Below are 8,973 nucleotides of genomic sequence, written 5' to 3' on the forward strand. Positions count from 1 at the left end.
AGTACAGATCACCCGTGGTGCAGGTCACTCACAGCGCAGGTCACCCATAGCGTAGGTCACCCACAGTGCGGGTCACCCATGTTTCAGGGCACCTAGAGTGCAGGTCAGCCACAGTGCAGATCACCCGTGGTGCAGGTCAGCCATGGTGAGGTCACCACAGGTCAGCCGTGGCCCTGCAGTTAGTGCTCCCTGCATGTCTACTTGTTGTCGCTACAACTTGGGGGAAACTTGGAAACATTACTCTCAATGAAAGAAGCCAGCCTGAAAATGCATGATTCCTGATAGAAAGTGTCCAGAATGTGCAGATGCAGGCAGAGCGGTGGATGGCAGGGGCTGTGGAGCAGAACGTGCAGCCCCTGCTGAAGAGTTATGCGTTTCCACTGGGATGCCGGGAAAGTCCTGGAACTGGACAGCGGTGACTGCAAAACGCTGTCAAAGTACTTGGTGCCACTGAACTGTGCACTTTGAATGGTGGAAGCAGTCAGCATTGTGTCACGGTGTTTCATTACAAAAAAGTGTAAACTGCTGGGGAAAAAAATCAACTCATACCTCTTGAATAGATACAATTTTTTATGTCTCAATTATAACTCAGCAGAGATGTGTGTGTTTGTGTTTTGTCACTCAGTCGTGTCCGACTCTTTGTGACCCCATGGACTGTGACCCACCAGGCTCCTCTGTCCACGGGATTCTCTAGGCAAGAATACTGGAGTGGGTTGCTATTTCCTTCTCCAGCAGAGATGAGAAAATGCAAATACAATGTCAAAAAAAGGACAAGAGGGGGCTTCCCTGGGGCTCAGTGGTGGGAAGTCCGACTGCCGGTGTAGGAGGCACAGATTTGGCCCCTGATCCGGGAAGATCTCACATGCCGTGGAGCAACCAAGCCCATGCGCCCCGATGTTGAGCCTGTGCTCTGGAGCTGGGGGGCCTCAGCTGCTGAAGCCCATGCACCCTGGGGCCCCTGTTCCACAGCAGCAGGAGCCACCGCAGTGAGAAGTCCTCTCGCCACAAGCCGAGAGGAGCCCCCACTCACCACGACCGGGGAAGAGCCTGTGTGGTGATGAAGAACCAGCAGTGCCAAGGACGAGTACAGAAGATGACTTTTTCAGAGACTAGAACTGGGCGCACAGCAGGTGCTCAGACTGGCTTGGCCACCACTTAGCTGCTATTTTGTTGCTGTTGTTGGCCTGTCCCACAAAACCCCACCTGCCACTCAGACTCATGCCTTCCTTCCCGCTCCCTCCTTGGAGCCTGGGTTAGCCCCAGGGACCACCAGCAGGTCCTGACTCTGCCTGCAGCACAGCCTCTCTAACTGCAGGTCTGAAGGACCAGAAGTGCTGGTCCCAGACAGGACTGTTCTGTTCTGGCACAGACAGGTCTGCGATTGGGTAGCACCCTCTTTTCTGCGCCTGTGTCTTCATCACAGAGGAAGGTTTGGCTCCATCACTGATGGGAAGCTATTCAGCTCTGGTTTCCATGATGAACCGGTGGTCAAGGGTGTGAGCCTGGGATCTGTCCTCTGGAAACATCGCCCACAATGGCCTCTTTGGGAGGACGTGTTTCTTCTCTGCCTTACTTTGAGGAAAATGACAGCTCCTGCCCAGGTGTGCCTCTTTCCTTGGATTCAATTTGCTCCATGCTGAGCTGAAGCCTGGAGAGAGAGCTGAGGCTGCCTCCCTCGACCACAGGGCCATGCCTGAGCCCTGGGGTCCTCTGTAGGCCATCAGCAGTTCAGAGGCCCCTGGGACTTCTGAAGTCTTCTAAGTGACCATCTTTGAGGCTGGGTCCCAGTGGGTTAGCACCTTCACCTGTTATGTCACACAGCAGAGCTGCATGTATTTAAACCAGGCTGCTCTTGCTGTGGTGGCCTTTGTGAATCCCCAGCTCTGCACTGGGTCAAGACTCAGAAAACACCTGCTCAAGACGGAGGTTGTGTCCTCTGTGTCAAGCCTGAGGTGACTCTCTGGGCAGTTTAAAGTTCATCTGCAGGCTTGAAAAGAAGCTTCAGTTTGTATAGCATTTTAAAAATAGTGCTCTGTATCTACTCCTGATCATGAACCTTTTCTCTTGCTACTGTGAAAGAGATTGGCTTTATGAAATTAGTGTAGGGGAAAATGACTAAGCTCAAGAAACCTTTTATATACACTGAGCAGTTCTGCTTTTTTCTGAGCAGCAAGAAGTGGGCAGGGAAGGAAAGGGGGGTGAGGATGTGGTGGCCGAGGTCACCTCCCAGCTTTGCAACCCAGACAGCCGGGGTGGGGGCACCGGCCGGGGGAAGTGCTGGGCTCTGGAGGCACTGATGCTCATGTTCTTGCCACCTCCCCAGGCGACACTGCTGCACAAAGGCTGGGATGCCAGGGGAGGCCCAGCTCTCCTGCACAGTGGACGCTGCTTGTGCCTTTCCCATTTTCTGACCTTACGTTGTTCCCACTCCCTTCTGGACAGTGCAACTTCTGTGAGGTCTCAGTGGGAGTGTGGTCACGGGGTTAGCATCTGCTGGCATATTTGCAGTGACCTGATGCGTCTCAGGCTCCAGTGGCCTGAATGCTGCCTTTCTGGCTTGGTGGAGCAACACAAACCTGGGCTGCGATCCAGGTTGTAAGAGAGTTTGGCCTGGACGTGAGGGGACAGTCTTTCCAGTGTGTTCGCTGATTTCTGCTCTTTGAGAGAGAGTATGTCTGTCTGACAGATCATCATTTTGCTGAGTTGTTACACCAGCTGAAGGCACAGGTTCCATGCAGGCTCAGCCCTGGCCCAATGGAGAGTGGAGAGGGAGCTCCTATACCTTTCAGGGCTGCCAGGGTTTCCTCTGCCCTCACCTCTGTCCGTGCTGCGTCCCTCTGGCACCCGGGCCCTCGCCTCTGTGTGCGCTGCATCCTCCTGGCGCTCAGGCTCTCGCCTCTGTCTGTTCTGCGTCCCCCTGGCGCCCGGGCTCTGCACCTCTGTCCGCTCTGCGTCCCCCTGATGCCCCGGCCCTCGCCTCTGTCCGCGCTGCGTGCCCCTGACGCCCGGGCTCTCACCTCTGTGTGCGCTGTGTCCCCCTGGTGCCCGGGCCCTCGCCTCTGCCCTCACTGTCTTCCCCTGGCACCTGAACTCTGCACCTCTCTGGCCCCAGGTGCTCACAGCTCTGGAAGCAGCTCGCTCTGCAGTCTTCTCACTCCTGAGAGGGCCGGCCATCAGGTCTCGTGGCCAGAATGATGTGTTTAGCGATTGCATAGAACTAAGTCATTAGCAGAAACTATTCAGAAGCTGGAACCCCTTCCCCAGGCTTGCTGGCCATCTTTCCCACGGTGAAGGTCTCTGAGGCCTTGTGCGAAGCAAAGATGCCAGGGCTACTCACCCCTGACACACAGGCAGAGCCAGCTTCCTCGAGCTCCTTGAACTGCCCTTGAGTGTGCTTGGGGAAGGCATGCACTCTGCTTTGAGACTCTAAAGTCATAACTAGAATAGTGACAATAATACTTGTCACTCATCTGTGATAGGAAACTCTTAGAAAGTGCTTCACTTATAGACTTAATTGACTAGCCCCTGCCTGGGGGCGTCTGTGGTTCCCAGTAACCTTTCCTGTAAGCTGATCAGGGCTTGCGGTGGAAGAAACAGATTCTCTCACTCCATAATAAATAACACTGTGATCTGTTCTGGAACAGTAGCATTGCTTTCTTGGGAATAATTTGTTAGTTGTCTGGAAAGGGCCAGTGTGTCTGTAGAGACACACAATATGCCTGAGGCAGGCAAGCCTGTTCCAGGCCCAGTTAAGAGACTCTATAAGCCTTAATAACTGTGTGTCTTTCTGAAGTGCTCAGAGGCACACAGCCTTCAGCAAACCAAGGCTTCTGCACTTGTCATTCACAGGCCCCTTCTTGAAATGTTTCTCTGTGTCTACTTTCACGAACAGCAAACAAGACTAAGGAAGGTGAAGTTTACCTGCAGTTGTGCTCATTTCTAAAAAGTCAGCACAGGGTCAGCCAGGGTGAGGGCTGTGAGCAAGGTCATCTCTGCAGAGTGGACCCAAGTCCCTAGCAGTGTCCATGAGTCCACCCTTCCCCAGCCTGGAGGCATCATTCTGGGGGCCGGGTATCCAGTGGGGCAGAAACAGCAGCGTTGTGCTTGAGGAAAACACTTTTCTCTGTGCCCCTCTTGCGTTTCCCTTGGGCTTTGACTATGAGCTCCTGCCTGCTCAGGGGGTGTCAGAATCACCTTTGACCCGTCTCTGTGAGTGCTCCTGCCTGGACCTCTCAGCCTACACCTCGGTTCTGCTCCCTTTGGTGACTAGACTCTCCCACTTGACTCAGAGCCCTGCCTCCTGTCCTCCCCTGGAATCAGCCCTGTCCACCTGAGCAGACCATCTTCCCGAAGCCCAGACTGTATACCAGGGTGTGGTGCTCACTGAGGTGGAAGCCCACGTTTGGAGTTAGGAAACAGGATGGGATGTTGAGAGGAGGGGTGAGGCTGGACACTGTGGCCAGGATGGGACACAGGGCTGTTGTCCTCCTGGAGGACTCTAGCAGGCCCCCATACAGCCAGGTTTGCACTTTGGAGGACTTTCTGTTGTGAAGGTGGCGAGGGCACGTGGGAAGACGTGAGCTCTGCCCAGAGCAGTGGCAGCAGACGGACAGAGCTGCCGCCCATTTCTCTGAGAGCAGCATCTTAGTTGATGGTGCCCGAGTATAATGTGACTTAAAGTTACTCTAATTCTGGGTGGGTTTGAGCTGTGACGGCATCTTGACCCACCTATCTATATAGACCACACGTTTCACACACTTTTCTCCAGTGCAGCTGTAGAGAAAGAGTGTGAGCAGAGTGGTCCAAGGCCACAAGGAACCAGCTGCTGGTGGCAGAATTCGTCCTTCGGGGCCTCTCAGACACCACAGCTCCAGGCCCTCCTCAGCCTTTTCCGCCTCTGCACCGGGGTCTGTGGCAACTCCGTCACTGTGGCAGCCATCACCTGTAGCTGTGGGCTCCGCACCCCCGCGTACTTCTTCCTGGTCAGCCTGTCTGTGCTGGACGTTGTCTGCTCATGCAGCATGGTGCCCAAGCTGCGTGAGATGCTGGTGGCAGGGAAGAAGAGCGTCTCCTCTGGGGGCTGCCTGGCCCAGATGTTCTTCCTGTTAGCGTCAGTGGCAGGGGAAGTGCTGTTCTTCACGGCCACGGCCTATGACCACGACATGACTATCTGCTGGCTGCCGCACTACGGCTGTGTGACGAGCCCCAGGGCGTGTGCTGCGCCGGCGGGGGCTGTGTGGGGAAGCAGCACGCTCGGAGCTGGAGCCAACAGCTGCCTGACGCTACGGCTGACCTGCTGTGGGCCCAAGGTGGTCGAGCACTTTTGTGAGATGCCCCTCTGGTCCCGCTCTTCTCCTCCACCTATGTGAATGACGTCATGGCAGTTGTGACATCTTCTTTGCTGTGCTGAATCTCCTGCTCACCGTGGTGTCCGATGGCTTCATCATCTGCACCATCCTGAGATTAGTGCAGCTGAGGGGAAGCAGTGAGCCTCCTCCGCCTGCTTGTCCCACCTCATCGTGGTGACCATGTTCTACTCCACCATCGTCTACACCTACCTGAGCCCTTGCTGCAGCTACTCCCAGGGACTGGCAAGGTGATGGCACTGCTTTATTCCACTGTGAGCTGCAGCTTGAACCCTCTCATCTGCACCCTGAGGAACAAGGATGTCAAGGCAGCCCTCACAAAAGTCCTTACATTTTTAGCAGAAAAACTATAAACTCACTGTCTAAAAGTATCAAGTGCTGGCTCAAGGGAACCGGGAATGCCAACTTATCCTAACCTAGAATGTACTCGTTAGGCGGCGTCTTCTATTGGGAACAAAGACTGAATTCATTGACACCCAGTACCTTCCATTTAGAAACATGTGCTCTGGACATTCTTGAATTCAAACCAACAGAAATAGAGCCCCTTGAACCCCCTTTGACATTACACAAATGTAGAGTTTAAATACATAGATGTTCGCATTAACTCCTGGCAATAAGTTGCGTGCCTTGTGAAGATACAGGTAAAGGACAAAATGTGTCACAAACATGGTGCTGTACAGGGACCACCTCCAGACCCAGCTCCCAGCACTGTCAAGCCCAGGGTACAGCACGGCTCTCAGAGACGCTTTCTGCAGATGCCAAACTGGTGTGTGAGCTGATGGAGACACAGCAGTGTGTCTGGGAGCTCAGGGCACATGGAGGCAGGGTGGAGGTGGAGGCAGGTAGTTGGCCAGAAGAGCTCAGAGAAGGGCTGGGACATTGCAGAGTGGGGTCAGAGGTACCTGAGGGGTGCAGGTGAAGCAGAGGCCTGGCTGCAGAATGTAGATCTTGAAGGCTCTTGATGGCTGAATGCTCCTTGCAGAAGGTGATTAGTGTGACAGGACCTTGAGGAGGTTTAAGGGGCTCTGCAGAATGTGCCCCCACCTTGGGTGTCTTCCATGGGAATTCTTTCTGCTGATAGCTAGCGCGGCCCATGTCCTCTCCTGCCCCGCAACATGCTGCTCATGAGAGGCAGGGGTGCCGCCAGCCAAGGTCGGCACCACGACGCCTCGGCTTTCTCTGAGCTGAACTCCTTCCTCCTTTGGTGACTCTAGTAGTGCCCACTTGTGTTCCTTCACCGGATGTTTCAATGCCAACTCTGTGTAGACTTTAAAATCCAGTTCAGTTCAGTTGCTCAGTTGTGTCTGACTTTTTGTGACCTCATGGACTGCAGCACTCCAGACCTCCCTGTCCATCACCAATTCCCAGAGCTTGCTCAAACTCATGTCCATTGAGTCAGTGATGCCATCCAACCATCTCATCCTCTGTCATCCCCTTCTCCTGCCCTCAGTATTGCCCAGCATCAGGGTCTTTTCCAATGAGTCAGTTCTTTGCATCAGATGGCCAAAGTATTGGAGTTGCAGCTTCAGCAACAGTTCTTCCAATGAATATTCAGGACTGATTTGCTTTAGGATTGACTGGTTTGATTTCCTTGCAGTCCAAGGAAGGGACTCTCAAGAGTCTTCTCCAACACCACAGTTCAAAAGCATCAATTCTTCGTCACTCAGATTTCTTTATGGTCCAACTCTCGCATCCATGCATGACTACTGGAAAAACCATAGCCTTGACTAGACAGACCTTTATCAGCAAAGTAATATCTCTGCTTTTTAATGTGCTGTCTATGTTTGTCATAGCTTTTCTTCCAAGGAGCAAGAGTCTTTTAATTGCATGGCTGCAGCCACCATCTGCAGTGATTTTGGAAACCCCCAAAATAAAGTCTGTCACTGTTTCCACTGTTTCTCCATCTATTTGCCATGAAGTGAAGGGACCAGATGCCATGATCTTAGTTTTATGAATGTTGAGTTTTAAGCCAGCTTTTTCACTCTCTTTCATTTTCATCAAGACGTTCTTCAGTTCCTCTTCACTTTCTGCCATGAGGGTGGTGTCATCTGCATATCTGAGGTTATTGATATTTTTTCTGGCAATCTTGATTCCAGCTTGTGTTTCATCCACACTGGCATTTCACATAATATATTCTGCATAGAAGTTAAATAAGCAAGGTGACAATATACAGCCTTGATGTACTCCTTTCTGCTGGCGACGGAATGAAACACCAACACTGCAGAGTGGTTTGAATCTTTATATTTTAACACTTGCTTCTTACAGCTGCTTTATTTTATATCCCTTGCACAACAACCTACAGGGCAAGTTGCCAAGCACTATGATTCAGAGACTATACAGTGTGCAGGTGCAGGGTGAGATAATCTTTACCTTGACTTATTTACTGCAGCTAAGACTTTGTTTTGGGGAACTTCCTTATCAACTTAGAATCCGTTTTGTCCCTGGGTCTGTTCCTTTTGAGGAATCAGAGAAACATCCTTGTGTGCAAGAAATGTTCTTTTCCCACGGGAACAAACAGAGGATTCTTGACTGAACATCTCGTTTGCAAGAATGTTCAGCCCTGGTTGAGAGTCTCGTTTGCAAGCACTTCTCAACCTTCCTTATACCTTGTTCCCTACACCTTTCCCAATTTAGAATGAGTCCATTGTTCCATGTCCATTTCTAACTGTTGCTTTTTGACTTGCATACAGATTTCTCAGGAGGCAGGTTAAGTGGTCTGGTGTTCCCATCTCTTGAAGAATTTTCTACAGTTTGCTGTGACCCACACAGTCAGAGGATTTCAGTTCAGTTCAATCACTCAGTCGTGTTTGACTCTTTGTGACCCCATGGACTGTAGCACACCAGGCCTCCCTGTCCATCACCAGTTCCCCAAAGTTGCTCAAACTCATGTCCATCAAGTCAGTGATGCCACCCAACCACCTCATCCTCTGCTGTCCCCTTCTCCTCCTGCCTTCAATCTTGCCCAGCATCAGGGTCTTTTCCAGTGAGTCAGTTCTTCACATCAGGCGGCCAAAGGACTGGAGCTTCAGTTTCAGCATTAGTCATTCCAGTGAACATTCAGGGTTGATTTCCTTTAAGGTTGACTGGTTTGATCTCCTTGCAGTCCAAGGGACTCTCAAGAGTCTTCTCCAACACCACAGTTTAAAAGCATCAGTTCTTCAGCGCTCAGCTTTCTTTATGGTTCAACTCTCACATCCATGCACGACTACTGGAAAAACCATAGCTTTGACTAGATGGGCCTTTGTCAGCAAAGTAATGTCTCTGCTTTTTAATATACTGTCTAAGTTTGTCATAGCTTTTCTTCCAGGGAGCAAGAGTCTTTTGATTTGGCATAATCAAAGGCTTTGGTGTCGTCAATAAAGCAGAAAGTGAAAAAGTGAAAGTACCTCAGTTGTGTCTGGCTCTTTGCGACCCTATGCACTGAAGCCTGCCAGGCTCCTCTGTATGTGGGATTCTTCAGGCAAGAATATTGGAATGGGTTGCCATTTCCTTCTCCACAGTAAAGCAGAAGTAGATGTTTATCTGGAACTCTATTGATTTTTTTATTATCCAATGGATGTTGGCAATTTGATCTCTGGTTCCTCTGGCTTTTCTAAATCCAGCTTGT

The sequence above is a fragment of the Oryx dammah genome, unplaced genomic scaffold (assembly GCF_014754425.2).
Source record: "Oryx dammah isolate SB20612 unplaced genomic scaffold, SCBI_Odam_1.1 HiC_scaffold_14, whole genome shotgun sequence".
NCBI classification, from domain to species: domain Eukaryota; kingdom Metazoa; phylum Chordata; class Mammalia; order Artiodactyla; family Bovidae; genus Oryx; species Oryx dammah.